The sequence below is a fragment of the Aotus nancymaae genome, unplaced genomic scaffold (genome assembly GCF_030222135.1).
Source record: "Aotus nancymaae isolate 86718 unplaced genomic scaffold, 86718_ANA_hifiasm-v0.15.2.pri h1tg000041l, whole genome shotgun sequence".
In the NCBI taxonomy this organism is placed as follows: domain Eukaryota; kingdom Metazoa; phylum Chordata; class Mammalia; order Primates; family Aotidae; genus Aotus; species Aotus nancymaae.
Window position 1 is genome coordinate 25,246,078 of NW_026988455.1, and position 25,090 is coordinate 25,271,167.

The following is a 25,090-nucleotide window of genomic DNA, read 5'->3' on the forward strand; positions in this document are numbered from 1 at the left end:
CCCAGTCCTGTGAATGCCTCCTGATTCCCACTTTATTTACTGTCCCTAGCATAAGAACATCTACTCCTGCTTTTAGATCAAAACAACCTTGATGTTATCACATAAATTATAGGCTATAATGAATTTAGCATCCTTGACTATTTGGAGGGTTGCCTTTGTTTTGCTACAGTATGTTTACCCTTTCCCTATGGTATATAAGCCCTGGGTCTGAGGAGTAACAGTACAGATATCCAGCTGTCTTGTGGCTGCCAAAGACCACAGTTCTGTAAGTTCCCTAAATCAATCCATCAATACCAACAAACTAAATCTGTCTGCCTCCTTCTCTGGTTTCTCTGCCTTTCAGCATTTGGGGGTCATTTTGTATACTTAGTCCTTTCACAGAACAGACTTCTATAGAAAATTCCAGACCCAACAACAGCAGAATATACATTCAGTGCACACGGAACATTCTCCAGTGTAGCCCATATAACCATATGCTAGGCTATAAAGCAAACCTCAATACACTAAAAAGGAATGAAATCACAATGTATGCTCTCTGACCATAATGAAATTAAATTAGAAGTCAACAACACAGAGAAAATGTGGAAAAATCATAAATATATACCAGTTAAACAACACATGTTTAAATAACTAATGGGTGAAGGTCAAAGAAAAACACATATTTAAATAAGTAATGGGTGAAGGTTAAAAAAAATACAGTGGAAAATATAAAATACTTTTGAGTTGCCTGAAAACATACATACACAATACCAAAACTTAGGGAATGAAGCTACGGCAGTGTACAGAGAAAAAATTATAGCTCTAAGTGCATATTAGAAAAGAAGAAAGATCTCAATCAATAACCTTCCACCTTAAGTAACTGGAAAAAGAAGAGCAAAACAAACCCCCAAACAAGCAAAAGGTAGATGCTATGTCTGAACGTATACCCCAAAGTTCATGTGTTGGAAATTTAATTTCTAATGCAACACTGTTAAGAGATGGGACCTTTAAGAGGTGATTAGGTCATGAGGGGTCCCTCATGAATGGATTAGTGCTGTTATCACAAGAGTGAGTTCCTAATAAAAGGATGAGTTCCACCCCTTTCTTTTCTAACATACATGCTTTTATGCCCTTCTGCCTTCTGCCATTGGATGATGCAGCAAGAAGGCCCTCATCACATATGGGCTTCTTAACCTTGGACTTCTCAGCCTCCAGAAATGTAAAAAAATAAGTCTTTTCTTTAGAAATTTCCCAGTGTGTGGTATTCTGTTATTGCAACACAACACAGACTAAGAAAGTGGGAAATAAAAAAGATTAAGGTGGCAATAAATAAAATAGCAAAAGGTAAACCAATAGAGAACATCAATGAAACCAAAAGTTGTTTCTTTGAAAAGAGAAACAAAATGGACAACTTTTTAGTTAGACTAACCAATGAAAAGAGAATACTCAAATTACTAAATCAGAAATAAAAGAGGTAATGTTATAACCAAATACAATAACAATAAGGATTATAAGAAAATACTATGAAGAAAAGTATGCAGCTAAATAGGTAATGAAGGTAAAATAAATTCCTGGAAAAGTACAAAATATCAAAAATGCCTCAAGAAGAAATAGAAAATCTGAATAAACCCATAACATGTAAAAAAAATTGAACTATTTCAAAACTTTTCCACAAAGAAAAGCTAGGCTTCACTGATGAGTTCTATCAATTTAAAAAGAAGAGGAAACATGTTAGAATGCATTCAGTGAGCAATATTACACTGATACCAAAATGAGAAAAAGACATCACAAGAAAACCAAGGACCAATCTTATATGAATATAGATGCAAATATCCTAAAAAATTTAGCAAACTGAATCCAACAACATAAAAAAAGCATATACACCATGACCAACTTGTATGTATTTCAGGAATGCAAGGTTGGTTTAACAGTCAAAAATCAATTAATGTAGAATATTAATAGAATAGAATATTAACAATTATTAATAGATTAAATGACAAAAACCACATGACCATCTCAATAGACAAAGAAAAAACATCTGAGAAAATCTGTCTTTCAAGATAAAAATTCTTAATAAACTACAATTATAAACAAATTTCCATAGCCTGATACACAGCATGTATGAAAAATCCACAATTAACATCATACTTGACAGTGAAAAACTTAGGGCTTTCCCCCTAAGATCAGAAATAAGAATATATACTCTAACTAGCAGTATTCAACATTGTAATGGAGGTTCCAGCCAGTGTAATAATGTAAGAAAAGGAAATGAAAGGTTTCCATATTGAAAAGGAAAAAATAAAACTGTTTCCTTTTACAAATGATGTGAACTTGTATATAGAACACTCTAAGGGATCCACTAAAATAAATAATTAGGACTAATAAAGTTCAGCAAGGTGACAGAATACAAGATTGATATATAAAAACAGTAATACTTCTGTAAGTTTAAACTGACTTTTGACTGTATTTCTGTAAGTTCTGTAAGAAAAAGATCTCTTTCCCAGTTGAGGCAGTCCCATTTTATTCTTTAATTTTCTGAGAGTTTTAAAAAAATAATGAACAGGTGTCAAGTTGTGTCAAATGTTTCTTTGGCACCAACTGATACAGACCTGTAACTTTTTTCTTTAGCCTATTATTAATATGATGGTGGGTTATACTGGTTAAACTTCAAATACTGCACCAGCTTTGCATTTCCTCTCAACAAGGCTCTACTTGTAACTCACAAATTTTGATAGGCTGGGTTTTCATTCAATGTTTTTTCCCTTCGCAGACACACATGTCCACTCTTACTACTTCTATTCAACATATTATTAAGTTCTAGCCAGAGCAATAATGTAATAAAAAGAAATCTAAGGCTTCCATATTGGAAACAAAGAGGTAAAATTATGTTTACCCAGAGATGGTACGCTCAACTATGCAGAACATCAAGTGAAATCTGCAAAAAATCTACTAAAATAGTAAGCTAATTTGGCAAGGTTGTGGTAAACATGACCAATATATAAAAATTAGTCATCTTATTAATAGAGATGAATAATACATTTGAAATTAAAAACACATTTGCAATAACATCAAAAAGTATGAAATATTTATCATACATCTGACAAAAGATATGAAAGGCTTGTACACTGAAAACTATAAAATGCTACTAAGAAAAACTGAAAAGGACCTAAATAAATAGCAAGATCTACTGTGTTCACAGTTCAGAAGACTACATGTTAAGATATCAGTTGTCTCCATCATAACCTATAGATCACAATCCAATTAAAATCCCATAAGGTTTCTTGTAGAAATGGGTAAGCCAATTTTAAAACTTATATGGGCCAGGAGTGGTGGCTCACATCTGTAATCCCAGCACTTTGAGAGGCCAAGGTGGAAGGACTGCTTGAGGCCAGGAGTCGAAGACAAGTCTGGCCAACATAGTGAGACCCCCATCTCTACAAAAAATACAAATAAAAATTAGCAGGGTGTGGTGGTATGTGCCTGCAGTCCCAGCTTCTTGGGAGGCTGGGGTAGGAAGATTGCTTGAGCCCAGGAGTTTGAAACTGAAGTGAGCTATGACTGCATCACTGCACTCTGCCTGAGCAACAGAGCAAGACTCCACTTCTATGAAAAAAAATACAAATAAAAATTAGCAGGGTGTGGTGGTGCGCACCTGTGGTCCAGGTACTTGGGAAGCTAAGCCAGGAGGCTGAAGCTTGTGTCCAGGAGTTTGAAACTGCAGTGAGCTAAGATTTGATTCTGCCATTACACTCCAGCCTGGGCAACAGAGTGAGACCATGTCTCTATGAAAAATAAAAATAAAAATAAATAAAATAAAACTTATATGGATATGCAAAGGAGCTACATTAGCCAAACGAACGTTGAAAAAGAAAAAGTTGTCAGAACAACACTAGCCGATTTCAAGCTACAGTAATAAAACCAGTGAGGTAGTAGCTTAAAGGCAGAGCAACAGAGCAACAGAACAAAAAACAATATACCCACATCTACTGGACAAATAATTTTTGACAAAATGCAAAGGCAATGAGGTGGACAAAATATGGTCTTTTCAACAAAGTGTGCTGGAACAACTGAAAATCCATATACCAAAAACACAAGCCTCAAACAATCTCTCATACCACAGATAAAAATTAACTCAAAATTGATCATACATCCAATTGCAAGAACCTAAAAATATTAACTTTATTAATACAAGGCAAAAACTAAAGGAGAAATAGACAAGCCCTCTATATATCTATATTTATAGTTGAGGCTTCAACATCTTTCCCTCAGTAATTGATTAAGCAGGCAGAAAAATCAGTAATTATACAGATAACTTGAAAGGCACTAACAACAAACTTGATCTACTTTATTTATATTTATAGAGCATTCCATCCAACAATAGAAGAGCACACCAAGATAGAACACAATCTGGGACATAAAACACACTGTAGCAAATGCAAAAGAAGAGAAATAATACAAAGTAGTTCTTAGACCCCACCAGAATTCAACTAAAATCAATAACTGAAAGATAGTTGGATAATTGGAATCATCTGAAAAATACCCAACACCCTTCTAAATAACACATAGGTTAAATAGTCTCAAGAGAAATTTAAAAATATTTTGAAATAAATAAAAGTTAAATATATATACCTTGCACAACAATGTGAATGTATTTAATCACACTGAACTGTACACTTAAAATGGTTAAGATGATAAATTTTGTTATGTGTATTTTACAATTAAAAATAATTTCTAAAATACAGCATCAAAATTTATGGGATGCTGCTAGAGTAATGTTTAGAGAGAAGCTTATAGTATTAAAAGCACATTTTAGAAAAGAAGAAAGACCTAAAATCAATAACCTATGCTTCCTCCTTGGGAATCTAAGGAAAACCAATTTAAACCTAAAGCAAGGAAGGAAGGAAGGGAGGAAATGACAGACTACTAACAAACAAAAAAAAAGGAGTGAAGACACAAACTGCCAGTATCAAGAATAAAAGAGAGGTTATCACTATTAACCCCATGGACAGCAAAAAGACAATAAAAAAATACCATGAGCAAATCTATGCCTGTAAATGTGATTATTTATATAAAATGGACCAATTTCTTGAAATGCAAAAACTACTAAAATTCCCTCAAGGAGATATGGATAATGAATGGTCCTACATCTAAAAAAGCAATAAAATAAGTAGTGAAATTAGAAAAGAAACTTCCTCAAAAAGGAAAACACCAGACTTAGATGTTCAATGGTGAATCCACCAAAAACTTAAGGAAGAAATAATACCAATTCTACAATCTCTCCCAGAAAATAGAAGAGTAGGGATCATTTCCCAATTCATTCTGTTAGACTAGCATTAACCTAATACCAAAACTAAATAAAGAATTTCCTTAACCTAATAAAGACTATTTTTAAAAAGTTACGATTAATATCATACTTAATAGTGAGAGACTTGATGTTTCCCCCTTAAATCAGAAATGAGGCAAGATGTGCTCTCTCACACATCTATTCAACTTCATGTTAAAAGCCCCAGCTAAGTGTAATAAGACAAGAAAAAAAGAGAAAGGCATACAGGTTGGAAAGAAAGAAAGCCTCTTTATTCACAGATAACATAATTGTCTATCACAGTTGTCCATGCATGCAGAAAACCCCAGAGAATCCCGCACAAGTGAGTTTTGCAAGGTTGCAAGATACAAAGTCATCCTCAGTAAACTGACACAGGCCACATGTTCTCATTTACGAGTGGGAGCTGAACGATGAGAAAACATGGACACATGGTGGGGAACAATATACACTGGGGCCTGTCGGTGGGTGGGGGGAGGAAGAGCATCAGGAAGAACAGCTAATGCTGGGCTTAATACCTGGGTGATGGACTGATCTGTGCAGCAAACCACCATGGCACACATTTACCTATGTAACAAACCTGCACATCCTGCACATGTACCCTGGAACTTATAGTAAATCTAAATAAATGAAGAAATATTTTGTGTTTGTGATTGAAAGATAACATAGTAATGATACTAATTCTCTCTAAGCTGATATATAGGTGTAATGAAATTCATATTGAAATCCCAGCCAGGTATTTTGTAGACATATAAGAGCTTATTCTAAAATTTACATGAAAAGGGAAAGGCGCTAGAATAGCCAATTCAATTCTGGAAAAGAAGAACAAAGTTTCAGGATTTACAGTACCTGATTTCAAGACTTACTGTAAAGCTACAACAATAAATACAGAGGGGCAAAACATTAGACACAACAATCAATGGAACAGAATCGAGAGACTAGAAATTGACCCAGAAAAATATAGTCCACTAATTTTTGAAAAAGGCGCAAGACAATGCAATGGAGAAAAGTTTTTTCAACAAATGATGCAAGACATCTAGATGTTTATACGCAGTGAATTCAACCTCATCACACCTTACACAAAAATTAACTCAATGTATCTCAGAAGTAAATGTAAATGCAGAAACTATCAAACTTCTAGAAGAAAATATTGGAGAAAAGCTACATGATCTTTGGTTTGCTGGAGTTTTTATTTTTCTGAGACAGGATCTCACTCTGTCACCCAGGCTGGTGTGCAGTGGTGCGATCACGGCTCACTGCAGCCTTGACCTCCTGGGCTCAGGTGTTTTGCCCACCTCAGCCTCCCGAGTAGCTGGGACTACAGGCACAAGCCACCATGTCCGGCTAATTAATTATATTTTTTTGTAGAGACAGAGGAGTCATTTTCAGAGATTCAGGTGTGGAGCAAAGAGGGAGAGTATATCCTATTTTATTCCCTTTACACATTTCTGTATTATTTGAACTTTACAATTATTTTTTAATTATAAATAAAACCTTGATATATTTTTAAATTTCTACTGAAAAACATGGGCACAAGATCTGAACGCACACATTACTGAAGAAAACATATAGATAGAAAATAAGTATATGAAAAGATGCTCAGTATAGGGGATATGCAAACTAAAACCCTAATGCATACCATTACATATCTATTAGAATGGGTTTTTTTTTGTTTGAGACAGAGTCTCACTCTGTCACCCAGGCTAGAGTGCAGTGGTGCCATCTTGGCTCACTGCAACCTCTACCTCCTGGGTTCAAGCGAATCTCCTGCCTCATCCTCCCGAGTAGCTGGGACTTCATATATTTGTACATTAACAGAAGATCATTCTGAAAAATGATTCACATTAAAAATGTGACTAAATTGCTTCATTACACCTATATATCAGCTTAGAGAGAATTAGTATCATTACTAATGCCAGGTGCCCACCACCACACCTGGCTAATTTTTGTATTTTAGTAGAGACAGGGTTCCACCATATTGGCCAGCTGGTCTCGAACTCCTGACCTTGCGATCCACCCATCTTGGCCTCCCAAAGCGCTAGGATTACAGGTGTGAGAAACCGTGCCCGGCCTAGAATGGATTTTTTGTAAAACCTAGCAATATCAGTACTGACAAGAGTGGAGAATAACAGGAACTCTCCTTTATGAATCACAATGAAGAATGTTTGTGATTCATGGGAGCAGGTCAAAATATCAACGTTAACAAGAGTTAGGAAGAAGCTTGATTACAGCCCTCATGGATGATCTGGAGAGGTTCAAGACTTCAGTGGTATCTGTAGATGTAGTGGAAACAACAAGAGAAGTAGAATTAGAAGTAGAGCTGAAAATGTGACTAAATTGCTGCAAATTTATGATAAAACTTGAATGAATGAGGAACTGCTTCTTATGGATGAACAAAGGAAGTGGTTTCTTGATAGGGAATCTATATCTAGTGAAGATGCTGCAAACTCTGCTGAACTGACAACAAAGGATTTAGAATATTCCTTAAACTTGGTTGATAAAGCAGTGGCAGGGTTTAAGAGGACTGACTCCAGTTTTGAAAGAAGTTCCGCTGTGGGCAAAGTGCTATCAAACAGCATCACATGCTACAGAAAAATCTTTCGTGATAGAAGAGTCAACTGATGCAGCAAACTTCATTGTTATTTTAAGAAACAGCCACAGCCACCACAGCTTTCAGCAGAAGTCTATCCTGGTCAGTCAGCAGCTATCATCACTGAGGTAAGACCTTAAACCAAAAAAGACTATGACTCACTGGAGGCTCAGCTGATCCTTAGTATTTTTTAGCAATATTTAAAAATTAACATATATACATTATTTTTTTAGACCTAATGCTACTGCACACTTAATAAACTACAATATAGTGAAAACATAACTATTATAGGCACTGGGATACCAGAAAATTTGTGTGACTTGCTTCGCTGTGATATTAACTTTATTGTGGTGGTCTGGAAACAACCTGCAATATCTCTGAGGTATGCTGTATAAAAAATGCATGACATGACATACTCTCTCACTGAAGGGGAAGGGGAGAAGGGAGTGTAAGAAACTTTAGAAATGAATGGAAACTGTAAAAGAAAACAACAACAACAAAACCCTGTATATAAGCACTGTTCTGTAGTAGGTAATGGTTTTTATGGAAATATGGGTTAATAGTTCTGATACTGCTGTACATGTATATTGGAACTGAAAAAATAAGTAAAAAGATGGTAAATGGTAGGAGCCAGGTTTCTCACTATGGACTGGGTAGTCACAGAGAAGTAAGGAGGAAAGGTAAGAATAAACTGTGTAGTTCTCAATTAGATTCTAAGACATCAGGATGAAATCTTCTTTAGCTTAATACAGACATTGATGAGTAAAAATAGAAATAAAAATATGTATGCATACACAGGTTAATATACATATATATAGTTCCTACATGTGGTCACTGACATGGCCTAAAAGCAATGACACTCCAAGAGTGATGAGCATATCAGAGCAAATCTGGTTTCTAATACTATTTTCCAATAAAAGAAACCAGGGGTCCTTGTTGAAGTGATTAATTTTAGGGCTAAAGCAGAGAATATAAAAGATTAGCCTGCAGCATCATGTAGTGCCAGAAAAGTGGGAAAGTGCTCAAAACACAAAGACTGATGAGAATGTCAAAAAGATTCAGAAGCAACTGAAAGAGCTCCCAACGGCAAAAGTAGAAATAATTTGAGTAACAAAATAAACAATGCAGTATTCAGGTAAAACTGGCCAGCAACAGAAAACCTAAAATTTAATAAAAACAGTTCAATTTTATCTACAGCTTTACAAATTTGAGGGATTTTTAAGTTGATTTGACTACTCAGGGGGTCTACCACGGATCCAAGTAATAATCACTTAGAAAACAGAATTTAGAAGGTATAGGCTAAAAGTGTAATTATTCTACAATCTCTTAAGCAAGGGCATTCACACTTTAAAAATACACAAGTAATTAGCAGGACTCTGTTTTCCCTGTTTTGAACTATCTAAACAGTGGCATCAGATGGGACAGAAGAAAATTATCTAAATGGCAATCCTTTCCCCATGTGTACCAGGCAAGAAATGCAATTAATCACAGAGAGAGGAAAACCTCCCCTGTGGTCCTTGCTTATTATCTCTGTTTTCAAAGAGCTTTTGCTCAAAGGAAAGAAAACACTGAACTAGAGTCAGTTGATTTGTACATCCTGGCATGCTAAGGCTGATTACATGGGAGGCATGATAGAACTTTTGCAAAATAGGCATATAGAATGAAGATGTAAAGATCAGTCAGCATAGGGGCTGAAAATACCAACTCAACTATGAGGTAGGATAAAAAAAGATAGCTGTCCAATAATAATGTTCAATGGACATGGTGAAAGAGACCTTGTTCAGGTAGGCCACTGATACAAAGTACCAGAAGCATAAGAATTGTTCAAGAAGTAATAGCAATGATGATAGTGAATATTACAAATTATCCAAGTCAGGATGGTCAGTACCCAGGAGTCTTCAGGTACGAAGAGTTGGAAAAGATATGTTTTGGCATTAGCTGCAGAACATTATCATGGCAATATATTAAAAATCAATGTTTTAATGGTAAAAATTTCTATAATTTAAAGGAAGCCAAATACAAATCTGTGTACAAGTATGTAAAAATAAATATACACAAACTGAAACAGATTGACCAAAATGCTAATGATGGGAGTACAGCTGACTTTTTTCCTTTGTATGTTTCTATATATTCTATTATTATATTATTCCTCAAATGACTAAAACAAACTTTAAAAATTAGTTTTTACTAACACCTTTCACTAAAGACACAAGACAGCCCAGATATCTACAGATATCCAGGGGAAATCAATCTGGAATTAAATTAAACCTGCTGTGGTTTATTCACAGGGTGGATAAAAGATTCTGATCTTAAAATAGGAATAAGACCATTTGTTCATGGACTAGGTTAAAATTAGATAATTAATGTATACATGTTCAATTTAAATAAAGAGGATGTCAAATAAAAATTATAGGAGGCCGTTGTTTTGGACTGAGATCCTGGACTAGGCTCAACTGGCCAGACCAAACCAGAATGGAGTCACTCATGAATGTAATTAACCTGAACTCTGAAATGAGCCAATTTTCCAAAAAACTAGAGATTCACAGCAATCAGTAGAGGCCCAGTTTTCCTGAGCTGGCATGGTAAAGAAGTCTCCTCTGTTTGAATCCTGTAAGGAAAGTAACTTTGTAACTACCGATCTGTTTTTTGCTCCTTCTTTCTGCTTTCTTCAGCCTTTTTCTACTTATAAATTACATCTCCTTTGCTCAGCTCATTGGAGTGGCTTTTGAAGTCTTTAGATGGGATGCTGCCCAATTCACGAATCCCTAATTAAAGATCTTTAAGTTAAATTTGTTGAAATTTGATTTTTTTTTTTTTTTTTGAGACGGAGTTTCGCTCTTGTTACCCAGGCTGGAGTGCAATGGCGCGATCTCGGCTCACCGCAACCTCCGCCTCCTGGGTTCAGGCAATTCTCCTGCCTCAGCCTCCTGAGTAGCTGGGATTACAGGCACACACCACCGTGCCCAGCTAATTTTTTTGTATTTTTAGTAGAGACGGGGTTTCACCATGTTGACCATGAAATTTGATTTTTAACAAGGGTCAAAAAACACTCATAAGAGCTATCCTTTGATATAACCATTTGTAATAGAATCTACTATAGATTTAGAAACAGACAGATTAGTAAACTAATGGAATATTCACAATGGTAGAATTGTAAATGATTTCTTTTCTTTTCTGCTTATTGGTATTTTCTTTATTTTATTTTTTTTTTTGGCAAGATCTTGCTCTGTAACCCAGGCAAGAGTACAGTGGCATGATCATGGCTCACTGTAGCCTCAACCTCCTGGGCTCAGTCAATCCTCCTGCCTCATTTTAAAATGTTTTTGTAGAGACAAGGTCTCACTATATTGCCCAGGTTGGTCTTGAATTCCTGAGCTCAAGCAATCCTCCTGCCTTGGCCTCATAAAGTGCTGGGATTACAGGTGTGAGCCACAACACCTGACCCTTATTGGTATTTTCTACATTTTCATAGTCAATGTTTTACTTTTATGGGAATAAAAATGCAATTTTCAAATGACTATGGCTGCACTGGCTACTATTACGTACATTTTTTAGGAATATACTTTCATGCTACATTTTAAAATACATTTATAGCATTGTTTTTAATAGCTAGTATAAATTTATTTAATCTGTGGCCTGGGTTATTTGTATATAATTTCTTATAAAGACATTTAGAATGAGGTAAAAAACACTGAGTATTTCAAAACAGAGATAATTTAATAGTCAAATATATTTGTACATTAACAGAAGATCATTCTGAAAAATGATTAGCTGTAGAACATCCTGAAGAGTCAGTTGAAAAACTCTGCAAAGAAGAGAACTTAAAGTGCTATTTTTCTGACTGGATAACCTTCCTTCAGTGACTTCAACAGAACCCTCCTACGCTGGGCTTATGGGGTGGGAATGGGGCAGGAAGAATTAAGGACAGAAAGGAGTAGAGAAGTGGATTTTGTTCCTGGGTCACAATTTGGGTTTCTGAATTTATCCTGTATAGTAATTTATTAACAGTAGTCTTCTGGTCCCTGTTCTAGAAAAAAAAATTCTGTTTAAAAAGAATCATGTGAGTAAAAAGCCTACTTACTTACCACATATTAGATTAAAAAAAATACAAGCTACAAAAGAGAACAGAGTATGATCTCATTTTTATAAAAGAATCGCACACATACACATATATAAAAGACTGGAAAAATATAAACCAAAATATTAACAGGGTGGATTACGGGTGGTTTTTATTTTCTGATATCTGATATTTTCTAAATTTGGCAATACATATTACTTTGAGAAGAAAACAATGTTATTTTTAAAAGACATACTGCAAACTTATTGGTAAACAGTATTGGGAACAGAATAAAGTAAAAACAGTCACAGCACTAATTAAATAGGCAATTTAATTCCTAAAAGAGAAGACTCAAGGAAATGGAGAAAATGTAAATTCCTAGAATCTTTTCCACCTAAGAGTTGAATTGGTCTTTATAAGGTATAAAAGTAACATTAAGATTGACTGCAAAGGCATCATTCTAAATGAGAAAATGTTTCCACGAAAGCTAACATTACCTGGACCTTCTTAAGCATACAGGATTTGGCCACATAATCTTGCAGTAGATCCATTTAAACCATTACAATGCCTGGCACATAGTAAGTGCTCAAAATTTGATAAAACAATGTTCTGAGTTCATAACATATAGGACAAGGCAACTTTCCTTTTGAAGGGAAGATTGACACAAATTACTGGATAAAACAGTTGTCAAGAGAGCAAATGGTGCTGCTTGAATTGTAATGTATAGAAATGACTATTACAGATGAAAAAATGCAATTCTGTTTCCCTTGATTAATTATTCGTGAGTCTTCTCCTAATCATTCTCCACCTATAGTGGCCAACTCCCTGTGCTGTGCACTGCAGCAACCAGCCAGGGAAGTCTAATCTAGAGATTGATTCTTACTCATTCCACACAGAAAGAACACAGAGGAAGTATTCTTTTGTAGCCACCAGAATCAGAGCAGGTGATGGCTTGTGGTAGAACTTACCACTCAAAAAGTTGCAGGTTAATATCACAAGGTTTACCATCCAAGAACACAATGGTTAGGTTTTAAACCATGACAAAAAATTAAATAAACCGATCCATATACGGTCAATATTTGACAAAGATGCCAAGGGTACATAATGGGGAAAGGATAATCTTTTAAATAAATAGTGTTGGGGAAAACTAGATATTTACATGCAAAAAAAAAAAAAAAAAGAGAGAGCGAGAGAAAGAAACTGAACCCCCATCTTTTTTTTATTTTTTTATTTTATTTTATTGCATTTTAGGTTTTGGGGTACATGTGAAAAACATGCAAAGTTGTTGCATAGGTGCATTCATGGCAGTGTGATTTTCTGCTTCCCTCCCCCTCACCCATATCTGGCATTTCTCCCCATGCTATCCCTCCCCAACTCCCCCCCCGCTGTCCCCCCCACTCCCCCGCAACAGACCCCCGTGTATAGTGCTCCCCTCCCTGTGTCCATGTGTTCTCCTTGTTCAACACCCTCCTATGAGTGAGAACATGTGGTGTTTGGTTTTGTGTTCTTGTGTCAGTTTGCTGAGAATGATGGTTTCCAGGTTCATCCATGTCCCTACAAAGGACGCGAACTCCTCATTTTTAATGGCTGCATAATATTCCATGGTGTACATGTGCCACATTTTTCCTGTCCAGTCTATCATCGATGGGCATTTGGGTTGGTTCCAGGTCTTTGCTATTGTAAACTGTGCTGCAATGAACATTTGTGTGCATGTGTCCTTATAGTAGAACGATTTATAATCCTTTGGATATATGCCCAGTAATGGGATTGCTGGGTCAAATGGAATTTCTATTTCTAGGTCCTTGAGGAATCGCCACACTGTTTTCCACAGTGGTTGAACTAATTTACACTCCCACCAACAGTGTAAAAGTGTTCCTATTTCTCCACATCCTCTCCAGCATCTATTTTCTCCAGATTTTTTAATGATCGCCATTCTAACTGGCGTGAGATGGTATCTCAATGTAGTTTTGATTTGCATTTCTCTAATGACCAGTGATGATGAGCATTTTTTCATATGTTTGTTGGCCTCTTGTATGTCTTCTTTTGTAAAGTATCTGTTCATATCCTTCGCCCATTTTTGAATGGGCTTGTTTGTTTTTTTCTTGTAAATCTTTTTTAGCTCGTTGTAAATTCTGGATATCAGCCCTTTGTCAGATGGGTAGGCTGCAAAAATTTTTTCCCATTCTGTTGGTTGCCGATTCACTCTATTGACTGTTTCTTTTGCCATGCAGAAGCTGTGGAGTTTGATTAGGTCCCATTTGTCTATTTTGGCTTTTGTTGCCAATGCTTTTGGTGTTTTGGTCATAAAGTCCTTGCCTACGCCTATGTCCTGAATGGTTTTGCCTAGGTTTCCTTCTAGTGTTTTTATGGTGTTAGGCCTTATGTTTAAGTCTTTAATCCATCTGGAGTCAATTTTAGTGTAAGGTGTCAGGAAGGGGTCGAGTTTCTGCTTTCTGCATATGGTTAGCCAGTTTTCCCAACACCACTTATTGAACAGGGAATCCTTTCCCCATTGCTTGTTTTTCTCAGGTTTGTCAAAGATCGGGTGGTTGTAGATATGTTGTGTCGCCTCCGACGCCTCTGTTCTGTTCCATTGGTCTATATCTCTGTTTTGGTACCAGTACCATGCTGTTTTGATTACCGTAGCCTTGTAGTAGAGTTTGAAGTCCGGTAGTGTGATGCCTCCTGCTTTGTTCTTTTTGCTTAGAATTGACTTGGCTATGCGGGCTCTCTTTTGGTTCCATATGAAGTTTAAGGTGGTTTTTTCCAGTTCTGTGAAGAAGGTCATTGGTAGCTTGATGGGGATAGCGTTGAATCTGTAAATTACTTTGGGCAGTATGGCCATTTTCACGATATTAATTCTTCCTAACCATGAACATGGAATGTTTCTCCATCTGTTTGTGTCCTCTTATTTCGTTGAGCAGTGGTTTGTAGTTCTCCTTGAAGAGGTCCTTTACGTTCCTTGTTAGTTGTATTCCTAGGTATTTTATTCTCTTTGTAGCAATTGTGAATGGCAGTTCGTTCTTGATTTGGCTCTCTTTAAGTCTATTATTGGTGTATAGGAATGCTTGTGATTTTTCCACATTGATTTTGTATCCTGAGACTTTGCTGAAGTTGCTTATCAGTTTCAGGAGATTTTGGGCTGAGATGATAGGGTCTTCTAGATATACAATCATGTCGTCTGCAAATAGAGACAATTTGACTTCCTCCTTTCCTAATTGAATACCCTTTATTTCTTTTTCTTGTCTGATTGCTCTGGCTAGAACTTCCAGTACTATATTGAACAGGAGTGGTGAGAGAGGGCATCCTTGTCTAGTGCCCGATTTCAAAGGGAATGCTTCCAGTTTTTGCCCATTCAGTATGATATTGGCTGTTGGTTTGTCATAAATAGCTTTTATTATTTTGAGGTACGTTCCGCCGATACCTAGTTTATTGAGAGTTTTTAGCATAAAGGGCTGTTGAATTTTGTCGAAGACCTTCTCTACATCAATTGAGATAATCATGTGGTTTTTGTCTTTGGTTCTGTTTATGTGGTGAATTACATTTATAGACTTGCGTATATTGAACCAGCCTTGCATCCCCGGGATGAATCCTACTTGATCATGGTGGATAAGCTTTTTGATGTGCTGTTGCAATCGGCTTGCCAGTATTTTATTGAAGATTTTTGCATCTATGTTCATCATGGATATTGGCCTGTAATTTTCTTTTCTTGTTGAGTCTCTGCCGGGTTTTGGTATTAGGATGATGTTGGTCTCATAAAATGATTTGGGAAGGATTCCTTCTTTTTGGATTATTTGAAATAGTTTCAGTAGGAATGGTACCAGTTCCTCTTTGTATGTCTGGTAGAATTCAGCTGTGAACCCATCTGGACCTGGGCTTTTTTTGGGTGGTAGGCTCTTAATTGCTGCCTCGACTTCAGACCTTGTTATTGGTCTATTCAGGGTTTCGACTTCTTCCTGGTTTAGGCTTGGGAGGAGGCAACTGTCCAGGAATTTATCCATTTCTTCCAGGTTTTCTAGTTTATGTGCATAGAGTTGTTTGTAATAATCTCTGATGATGGTTTGAATTTCTCTGGCATCTGTGATGATATCCCCTTTATCATTTTTTACTGCATCTATTTGGTTATTCTCTCTTTTCTTTTTTATTAGTCTGGCTAGTGGTCTGTCTATTTTGTTGATCTTTTCAAAAAACCAGCTCCTGGATTTATTGATTTTTTGAAGGGTTTTTCGTGTCTCTATCTCCTTCAATTCTGCTTTGATCTTAGTTATTTCTTGTCTTCTGCTAGGTTTTGAGTTTTTTTGATCTTGCTCCTCTAGCTCTTTCAATTTTGACGCTAGAGTGTCAATTTTAGATCTCTCCTTTCTTCTCATGTGGGCACCTATTGCTATATATTTTCCTCTAGAGACTGCTTTAAATGTGTCCCAGAGATTCTGGTATGTGGTGTCTTCGTTCTCGTTGGTTTCGAAGAACATCTTTATTTCTGCCTTCATTTCAGTGTTTATCCAGTCAACATTCAGGAGAAAGTTGTTCAATTTCCATGAGGCTGTGCGGTTCTGGGTTGGCTTCTGAATTCTGAGTTCTAACTTGATTGCACTGTGGTCTGAGAGACTGTTTGTTATGGTTTCCGTTCTTTTGCATTTGCTGAGGAGTGATTTACTTCCAATTATGTGGTCAATTTTAGAGTAGGTGTGATGTGGTGCTGAGAAGAATGTATATTCTGTGGATTTGGGGTAGAGAGTTCTGCAAATGTCTATTAGGTTTGCTTGGTCCAGGTCTGAGTTCAAGTCCTGGATATCCTTGTTAATTTTCTGTCTTGTTGATCTGTCTAATATTGACAATGGGGTGTTGAAGTCTCCCACTATTATTGTGTGGGAGTCTAGGTCTCTTTGTAAGTCTTTAAGAACTTGCCTTATGTATCTAGGTGCTCCTGTATTAGGTGCATATATATTTAGGATCGTTAGCTCTTCTTGTTGCATTGATCCTTTTACCATTATGTAATGTCCTTCTTTGTCTCTTTTGATCTTTGTTGCTTTAAAGTCTATTTTATCAGAGATGAGAATTGCAACTCCTGCTTTTTTTTGTTCTCCATTTGCTTGGTAAATCTTCCTCCATCCCTTTATTTTGAGCCTTTGTGTATCCTTGCTTGTGAGGTGGGTTTCCTGGATACAGCACACTGATGGGTTTTGGCTTTTTATCCAATTTGCCAGTCTGTGTCTTTTGATTGGGGCATTTAGTCCATTTACATTTAGGGTTAATATTGTTATGTGTGAATTTGATCCTGTCATTTTGATGCTAGCTGGCTGTTTTTCCCATTGGTTGATGCAGATTCTTCATTGTGTTGATGCTCTTTACCATTTCGTGCATTTTTGGAGTGGCTGGTACTGGTTGTTTTTTTCTATGTGTAGTGCCTCCTTCAGGAGCTCTTGTAAAGCTGGTCTGGTGGTGATGAAATCTCTGAGTGCTTGCTTGTTCTCAAAGTATTTTATTTTTCCTTCACTTATGAAGCTTAGTTTGGCTGGATATGAAATTCTGGGTTGAAAGTTCTTTTCTTTAAGGATGTTGAATATCGGCCCCCACTCCCTTCTGGCCTGTAGGGTTTCTGCTGAGAGATCTGCTGTAAGTCTGATGGGCTTCCCTTTGTGGGTAACCCGACCTTTCTCTCTGGCTGCCCTTAGTATTTTTCTCCTTCATTTCAACCCTGGCGAATCTGATGATTATGTGCCTTGGGGTTGCTCTTCTAGAGGAATATCTTTGTGGTGTTCTCTGTATTTCCTGGACTTGAATATTGGCCTGCCTTGCTAGGTTGGGGAGGTTTTCCTGGATAATATCCTGAAGAGTATTTTCCAGCTTGGATGCATTCTCTTCGTCACATTCAGGTACACCTATCAAACGTAGATTAGGTCTTTTCACATAGTCCCATATTTCTTGTTGACTCTGTTCATTCCTTTTTACCCTGTTTTCTCTAATCTTGCCTTCTCGTTTTATTTCATCGAGTTGATCTTCGACCTCTGATATCCTTTCTTCTGCTTGGTCAATTCGGCTGTTGAAACTTGTGCATGCTTCGCGAAGTTCTCGTGTTGTGTTTTTCAGCTCCATCAATTCGCTCATATTCCTCTCTAAGTTGTCCATTCTCGTTAACATTTCGTCAAGTCTTTTTTCAAGGTTCTTAGTTTCTTTGCATTGGGTTAGAACATGTTCTTTTAGCTCACGGAAGTTTTTTATTATCCACTTTCTGAAAGCTGATTCTGTCATTTCATCACGCTCATTCTCCATCCAGTCTTGTTTCCTTGCTGGTGAGGAGTTGTGCTCCCTTGTAGGAGGAGAGGTGTTCTGGTTTTGGGTGTTTTCATCCTTTTTGCGCTGGTTTCTTCCCATCTTTGTGGATTTATCCACCTATCGACTTTGTAGTTGCTGTCTTTCTGATTTTGGTAATTTTAAGTCTGTAGTAGCTGAACTCATAAACCCCCTTTTCTTCCCCCTAGGTGGTCTGTCCCAGGGAATTAGGGCGTTATGATTTTCCGCTGTTGCAATGGTTTTCCCTGCCCACAAGGTGGCAGCCTAGTCACACTCAGCCTGCAGAGGCTTCGTTGAGCTGCTGTGGGCAAATTGTCCTGGGAACTGCAGGGTGTTTCCCGGTGGGTGACGCCCCTCCTCCACAGAGCTGGACCGTCCCGTGTTCAGCCGTGTTTCCGGAGGCGTCCTCTTTGCCCAGGAAACTCTTGGGTTGAGTCCCTGCCTCAGCTCCCCTTGCTGGCCCAGAGGGGATCCAGTCTCGCTCACTCTGCACAAGGGGCCGCTGCTCCCTGCCTCGGGTGCAGGCAGAGCAGCCACGCCAGTCCAACCAGCGGCGCTGGCAACCCGTGGAGCTTCGCCACCTGTGAATCTCCTGGTCTGTGGGCAGTAAAAATCCGCTGCCCTGTGAGCCGCTGCATCAGCCAAAGCAGCGGCTCTGAGATTCATGGCGCGCCCTTGCCCGGGAGTGTCCTGGCTTGAATCCCTGCTTCAGCTCCCCTTGCTGGCTCAGAGGTGATTCAGTCTCTCTCGCTCTGTACGTGGATCCGCCGCCCCCCACCTCAGGGCGTAGGCCGAGCGCTGGTGACCCGTGCGGCTCCTCCTCCTGTTAATCCCCTGGTCTGTGGTCAGTAAAAATCTGTCTGGAAATGCGGCGTCCACTCACCCTCTGCGCCTTCTTTCGGAGCTGCGATCCCGACTTCCTCCTAATCGGCCATCTTCTGAACCCCCATCTTACACCACTTACATAAATTATGTAACTCAAAATGGATTCAAGACTTAAATCTAACACCTAAAATTAACTCCTAGGAGAAAACAGTGGGATAAAGTTCTTTGACATTAGTCTTGGCAACAATTTGTTGGATGTGACACCAATAGCACAGTCAACAAAAGCAAAAATAAAAAAGCAGATCTACAACAAACCAAAAACCTTCTGCACAGCAACGGGAGCAATCAACAAAATGAGAAGACAACCTACAGAATGAGAGAAAATGTTTGCAAACCATATATCTGACAAGGGATTACTATCCAAAATACATCAGGAACTCATACAATTCAGTAGCAATAAAGCAAATAATCCAATTAAAAATGGGCAAAGGACCTTAACAGATGTTTTTCCAAATAAGACATACAAATGGCCAACAGGTACATGAAAAGGTGCTTAACATCACTAATCGTGAGGGAGTGCAAATCAAAACCATAAGGAGATATCATCTCACGCCTGTTAGAATGGCATTAAGAATAAGTCAAAAGATAAGTGTTGGCAAGGATGTGGAAAAAAGGGAACCCTGGTGTCCTGTTGGTGGGTATGTAAATTGGTATAGCCACTATGGAAAACAGTATGAAGGTTCCTCAAAAAATTAAAAATAGAACTACCACTCTATTCAGCATTCCGTTTTCTGGGTGTTTAGCCAAAATATTTGAAATGAGTTGAAGAGATGTCTGCATGCCCATGTTTACTGCATTAGTATTTATAATGGCCAAATTATGGACTCAAACTAAGGGTCTATCAACAGATGAATGGATAAAGAAAACGTCGTATATATATACATAATGAACTACTATTCAGCCTTAAAAAAGAAATAAATTCTGACATTTGCTACAACATGGATGGAGTAAGAGAACTAAGAGAACATTATGCAAAGTGAAATAAGACAGGCACAGAAGTACAAATACCACATGTTCCACTTATATTAGGAATCTAAAACACTTGAACTCATAGAAGCAGAGAATAGAATGGTGGTTACCAGAAACTGGCAGTTGGGAGGAAAAGGAAGATGAAGGCAAAAGGGTACAAAGCATCAGTTAGACAAGAAGGATTGGGTTTTTAAAAATTGAGATCTATTGCACAGTGTGGTGAATATAGTTAATAACAGTATATTACATTACATTGAAGACTTCTTGGGAAGGAGTACTGGGAACAGAATAAAATAAAAACACAGTCACAACATCAATTAAACAGGCAATTTAATTCCTAAAACAGAAGACTCAAAGAAGTAGAGAAAATGTAAATTCCTAGAATCTTTTCTACCTAAGAGTTGAATTAGTCATTATAAGGTATAAAAGAAACATATTACGATTGACTGCAAAAGATGATTCTAAATGAATCACATACATTTCTAAATTAATAACAGTAAATTTCAAATGTTCTCGTCACAAAAAATAAGTATGTGAGGTGATGAATATGTTAATTAGCTTGACTTAGTTATTCCACAATGAATTAATAAATCATAGCATCATTTTGTACTCCATAAATATATAAAATTATAAATTATCAATTAAAAATAAAATTTAAAAATTTCAGAGAAACCACTGAGAAAGATTATTGGTGGCACAATTAAGTGTCCATATTAATTGTTATTAAAAAGAATGATTTCTAAGAAAAATGACATAACTTCTTAGAAGCGGAAAAATTATCAAAACATTGACATTTTAATGGAAAAAATGTAAATTACATCCCTTGGATCAACTGTAAAACATTTCAGACCTAGGAAATCTTTAACTGTGTTCTCATTTATTTTCCTTAAATCTCCCATTTTCTCTTTTGTTTGTTATTATTTATTTATTTTTTTGAGATAGAGTCTCACTCTATCACCCAGGCTGGAGTGCAGTGGTGCAATCTCGGCTCACTTCAACCTCCATCTCCCAGGTTCAAGTGATTCTCCTGCCTTAGTCTCTTGAGTAGCTGGGATTACAAGTATATGCCACCGCACCCCGCTAATTCTTACATTCTTAGTAGAGACGGGGTTTCATCATGTTGGCCAGGCTGGTCTCCAACTCCTGACCTCAGGTGATCCGCCCACCTCAGTATCCCAAAGTGCTGGGATTACAGGCATGAGCCACTATGCCTGGCCACAAATCTCCCATTTTCTGACACACAATCTAATTTCAAAATCTTAATTGAGACTTAAGAGTTTAAGATAATTTCTTAATATTTTTTCACAAATTTAAACAGTGAGGCACATACTTTTTCACCATGTTAAATCTATGGACATTATTCAGTTATAGTGTTTAAGCATTTATCACAATCTGTAATTACTTTATTTATTTACTATCTTTTCCTTATATAATTTTTTAGGTTAGGGACCTTGTCTGTCTTCTTCACAGTTACACTGTCTACATCTACCATACTGCCTGGCACATAACAAGTGTTCATAAATATCTGCTGAATTAACAAATGGATGATTTTGATCATAGAGAGCAAAACCTGATAAGGAACTAGACAGTCAATTTATTCTTAGTTTTCTCAGCAAAGTTTTAAATAAAGATGGCCCACTATTTTTATAATTTTTTTTTACATCTCACATATAGTTAAGTGCTTCAGAAAATGCATCTTTTTGGAAATGAAAATGATCTTAAATATTACAGCAAGATAGGAACTCATAAATTTGCTCTAAAGAGAGTGAGAGAGAAAAAGAACTAACATTAATAGAAAACAGTTGTGCTTAGCACTCTGCTAGAGCATTACACATGCTGTCTCATATAACTGTCACAACCCTGGAGGCACTGTCCCCATTTGAAAGATTAAGAAAACGAGAATCAGAGAGGAAGAACTGAGAATCAGAAAGGAAGTCACCGGCCCAAGGTCACATAACTAGAAAGTACTAGATTTGGGATTAGAATACCAGTTCTTCCTTAAACCCACTTTATTTCCTCTACCCCATGTTGCCTCCACAGAAATCAGAAAAACAAATTACAACTTTTTCAGTAACAACACATTAAGTACATGAAACAATCCAAATAATACTTGCAAAGGAATGTTTTGATTATTCAACTTATATCATTTTTAGAAAAATATGTAATTACATAAAACATAATTCTGAAGAAACATTTCAATATATACATTTTCACATCCTCTATACTGCTTAATTTAGAGCAAAGAAAATGTTCAGACTTTGAGGCAGTTGTTGGTTTTGAAAAAGGATGTGCAGGCTGGCATGGTGGCTCATAGCTGTAATCCCAGCACTTTGGGAGGCCGAGGCAGGAAGATCACTCGGGCCCAGGAGTTCAAGACAAGCCCGGGCAACATGGCGAAACCCCATCTCTATAAAAAATACAAAAAAGTAGCTGGGTGCGGTGGCACACAGCAGTAATCTCACCTACTTGGGAAGCCAAGGTGGGAGGATTGCTCGAGCCTGGCAGGTAGAGGATGCAGGGAACTGAGGTTGCACCACTGTACTCTAGCCTAGGCACCAGGGCAAGACTCCATTTCAAACAGAAAGAGAAAAAGAAAGAAAGAAAAGAAGAGAAAGAAAGAAAGAGGAAAGAAAGAAAGGAAAGAAAGAAAGGAAGGAAGGAAAAAGAAAGAAAAAGAAAGAAAAGAAAAGAAAAGAAGGGAGGGAGGGAAAAAGGATGTGCTTTTAAGAGAAGTGTGAGGCCAAGTGTGGTGGTTCATACCTGCAATCTCAGCATTACAGGAGGCCAAGACTTAATTTAAGCCCAGGAGTATGAGACCAGCCTGGGTGACAAAGTGAGACCTTGTCTCAAAATAAGTAAATAAATAATAGAAGTTTAATAGTAACTTTCAAGTAAATGCTCTCAACCTCCTTGAAAGTTTTCAAGGAGGATGAGAATAGCATAGAAGGAAGCTCATATTTAAAAAAGCAAAGCAAAATTGTTAGGACCTTCTCAAAATGAGAGCTGTTCCACTGCATAGGGTGCTGTCTCCTAAACCTTGGTTTCCTCCAACAAAAGATTTCCTTCCAAAGCCTGAATGGTTACTTGTCTGGAAAGGGAGATGGAATCTCCGCTTGGGAGGAGAAATTTGAGACCCTTGGGTACAACCCCATGAAACCTTTGGGATTGAGTGAGAAATTAGACTAGAATACTTTTTCTTAAAATGGTCCCTGAGTAACCAATATGGGAATCATCCTAGGAGGATATGAAAATTCAGATCCTCCAGCCCAGTCCCTGATACTGAATCCTCATTTCTGGAGTGGGAGCTGAGATTTTGCATTTTTAAAAAGCCACAGGGTGGAATTCTTGTGCACAAAGAGGTTTGGACACAACTGGACAAGCTGGGAACCAACGGGATGAGTGGGTGGTTTTAGAGCCATATAGACATGGATTTAAATCTCAGTTCTTCCATTTAATATTAACAGCTCTGACTGTGGCAAGTCACTCAAACCCTCTGAGCTTGTTTTCCCACAGGTAAATGAAACGACACTTTGTTATGGAGATCAAATGAAATTGTGTGGGCATATGTATGTGTGTGTATTATGTATGTACCTGTGTGTATGTGTGCTAACACTGCCTGGCACAGAACTTTTATAAGATGGACCTCTCGGGGTTTTCTAGCCCTCAGCCTATGAATGCTACTATGTTTTAATCCTTCCACACACACAACTACCACAGGATCATCTGCTTATCCACCTCCCTAAAGCAGTTTCTCAACCTTTTCTTCATTTTCTCCCTCTCTTCCCAGAAGACGTTTTAGACATTTTATTTCCGAATCTCCCACCCCCATAAACTTTCAATGCCATAGGTATAATGTATATCTGCTTGTTTTGAGGCTCCTTGGAAGGCCACAAAGAACGGTAATATCTGAGATCTTTTTGCCCCCTAAGAACATGAGCAATATCACCCATGTTGGGAATGCATGTCCGAGAGGTCGATAGTTAAGTGACTTGGTCAAGGTCACGTGACTAATTTAGTGGCAGAATTAGATCTAAATTAGAAGTCACAAACTGGCAGACTAGGACCAGCTTATAAACATCTTTTGTTCGGCTTCCAATATTTTTTTTTTTTAAATTGGTTGCCAACATTTACAAATCAAGAGATTTCACATAAAAATCCCGATATTCAACTTCTCAAGAAAAACATGAGATCGCTCTCAGCGGCAGTTTAGAGGCACTCGCCACCCTAGAACGTGGGGGTTCTCCCAGCATCTACCAGCAGATAGCTGAATGTGAGACCCTCAAACCCAAGACGTTTAAACTTAAGTTTCAAGCTCACGACCATTAATGATTTGCCTCCAACCACGCATCACTTAATAACTAGACGTTTAAAAAACAAATCTGAAAGAGCCATATTGAGTGTGCCGCTAAACTAGACGCGGATTCCGAACCTTTTCCCGCTCGGGATTCCAAGCCCTGGGCGCCGGGTGGGGTCAGCGGGACGCGCCGTCTGTCTCGCACGTCATCTGCGGCCGACGGACCAAGTTGCTGCCGGCCCGGAGACGCTGCCCCGCCGAGGGTCTGTGGGTAGCGGGCCCGGGGGCAGCCCCTGCGCACCCTCACGGCGCGGCACGGATCCCTGTGGGTCCCGACGCGCCCTGGAGGCTCATGGGTCCCGGCCCCGGCCGCCGGACAACGTCCTCCTGCTAGCGCCAAGGATGCTCCCCGCAGCGGGGCGCCCCTGCGAAGGCCGCGTCCCCGGCGCGCCCTCCGCGCGCCCGCTCGCCCGCCAATGGCAGCCGACGTCTGCAGCACGTGACGTGTGCCGGCCAATGGCAGCCCGAAGCGGACAGTGACGCGAACGGTGGCTCGGGGCATTTTCGAACTGGCGCGGGCGGTGAGAGAATGGTGAGGGACGCTGAGGGGAAGGCGCGGGGGCGGAGGGGGGACCCTAGCTAAAGGGACGGCGCTGCTCATGAAGGGGCGCCGGTGAAGGAGGGTGGCGGAGCTGGCTCCCC

At 38.3% G+C, this 25,090-nt stretch overlaps 1 protein-coding gene across 3 annotated transcripts in view; it reads right to left on the reverse strand.

The window, feature by feature from the left end:
• PTPDC1 (protein tyrosine phosphatase domain containing 1) overlaps positions 1–24,837 on the reverse strand; it is a 95,405-nt gene extending 70,568 nt beyond the window's left edge. For 2 of the 3 annotated variants that reach the window (XM_012463547.2, XM_012463536.2), the window contains exon 1: positions 24,524–24,604. The gene's annotated coding sequence lies outside the window, so the exon portion shown is untranslated. Of the gene's footprint in view, positions 1–24,523 lie in introns of all 3 variants that reach the window. The other variant, XM_012463557.2, reaches the window with a different exon arrangement.
• Positions 24,838–25,090: the final 253 nt, after the last annotated feature.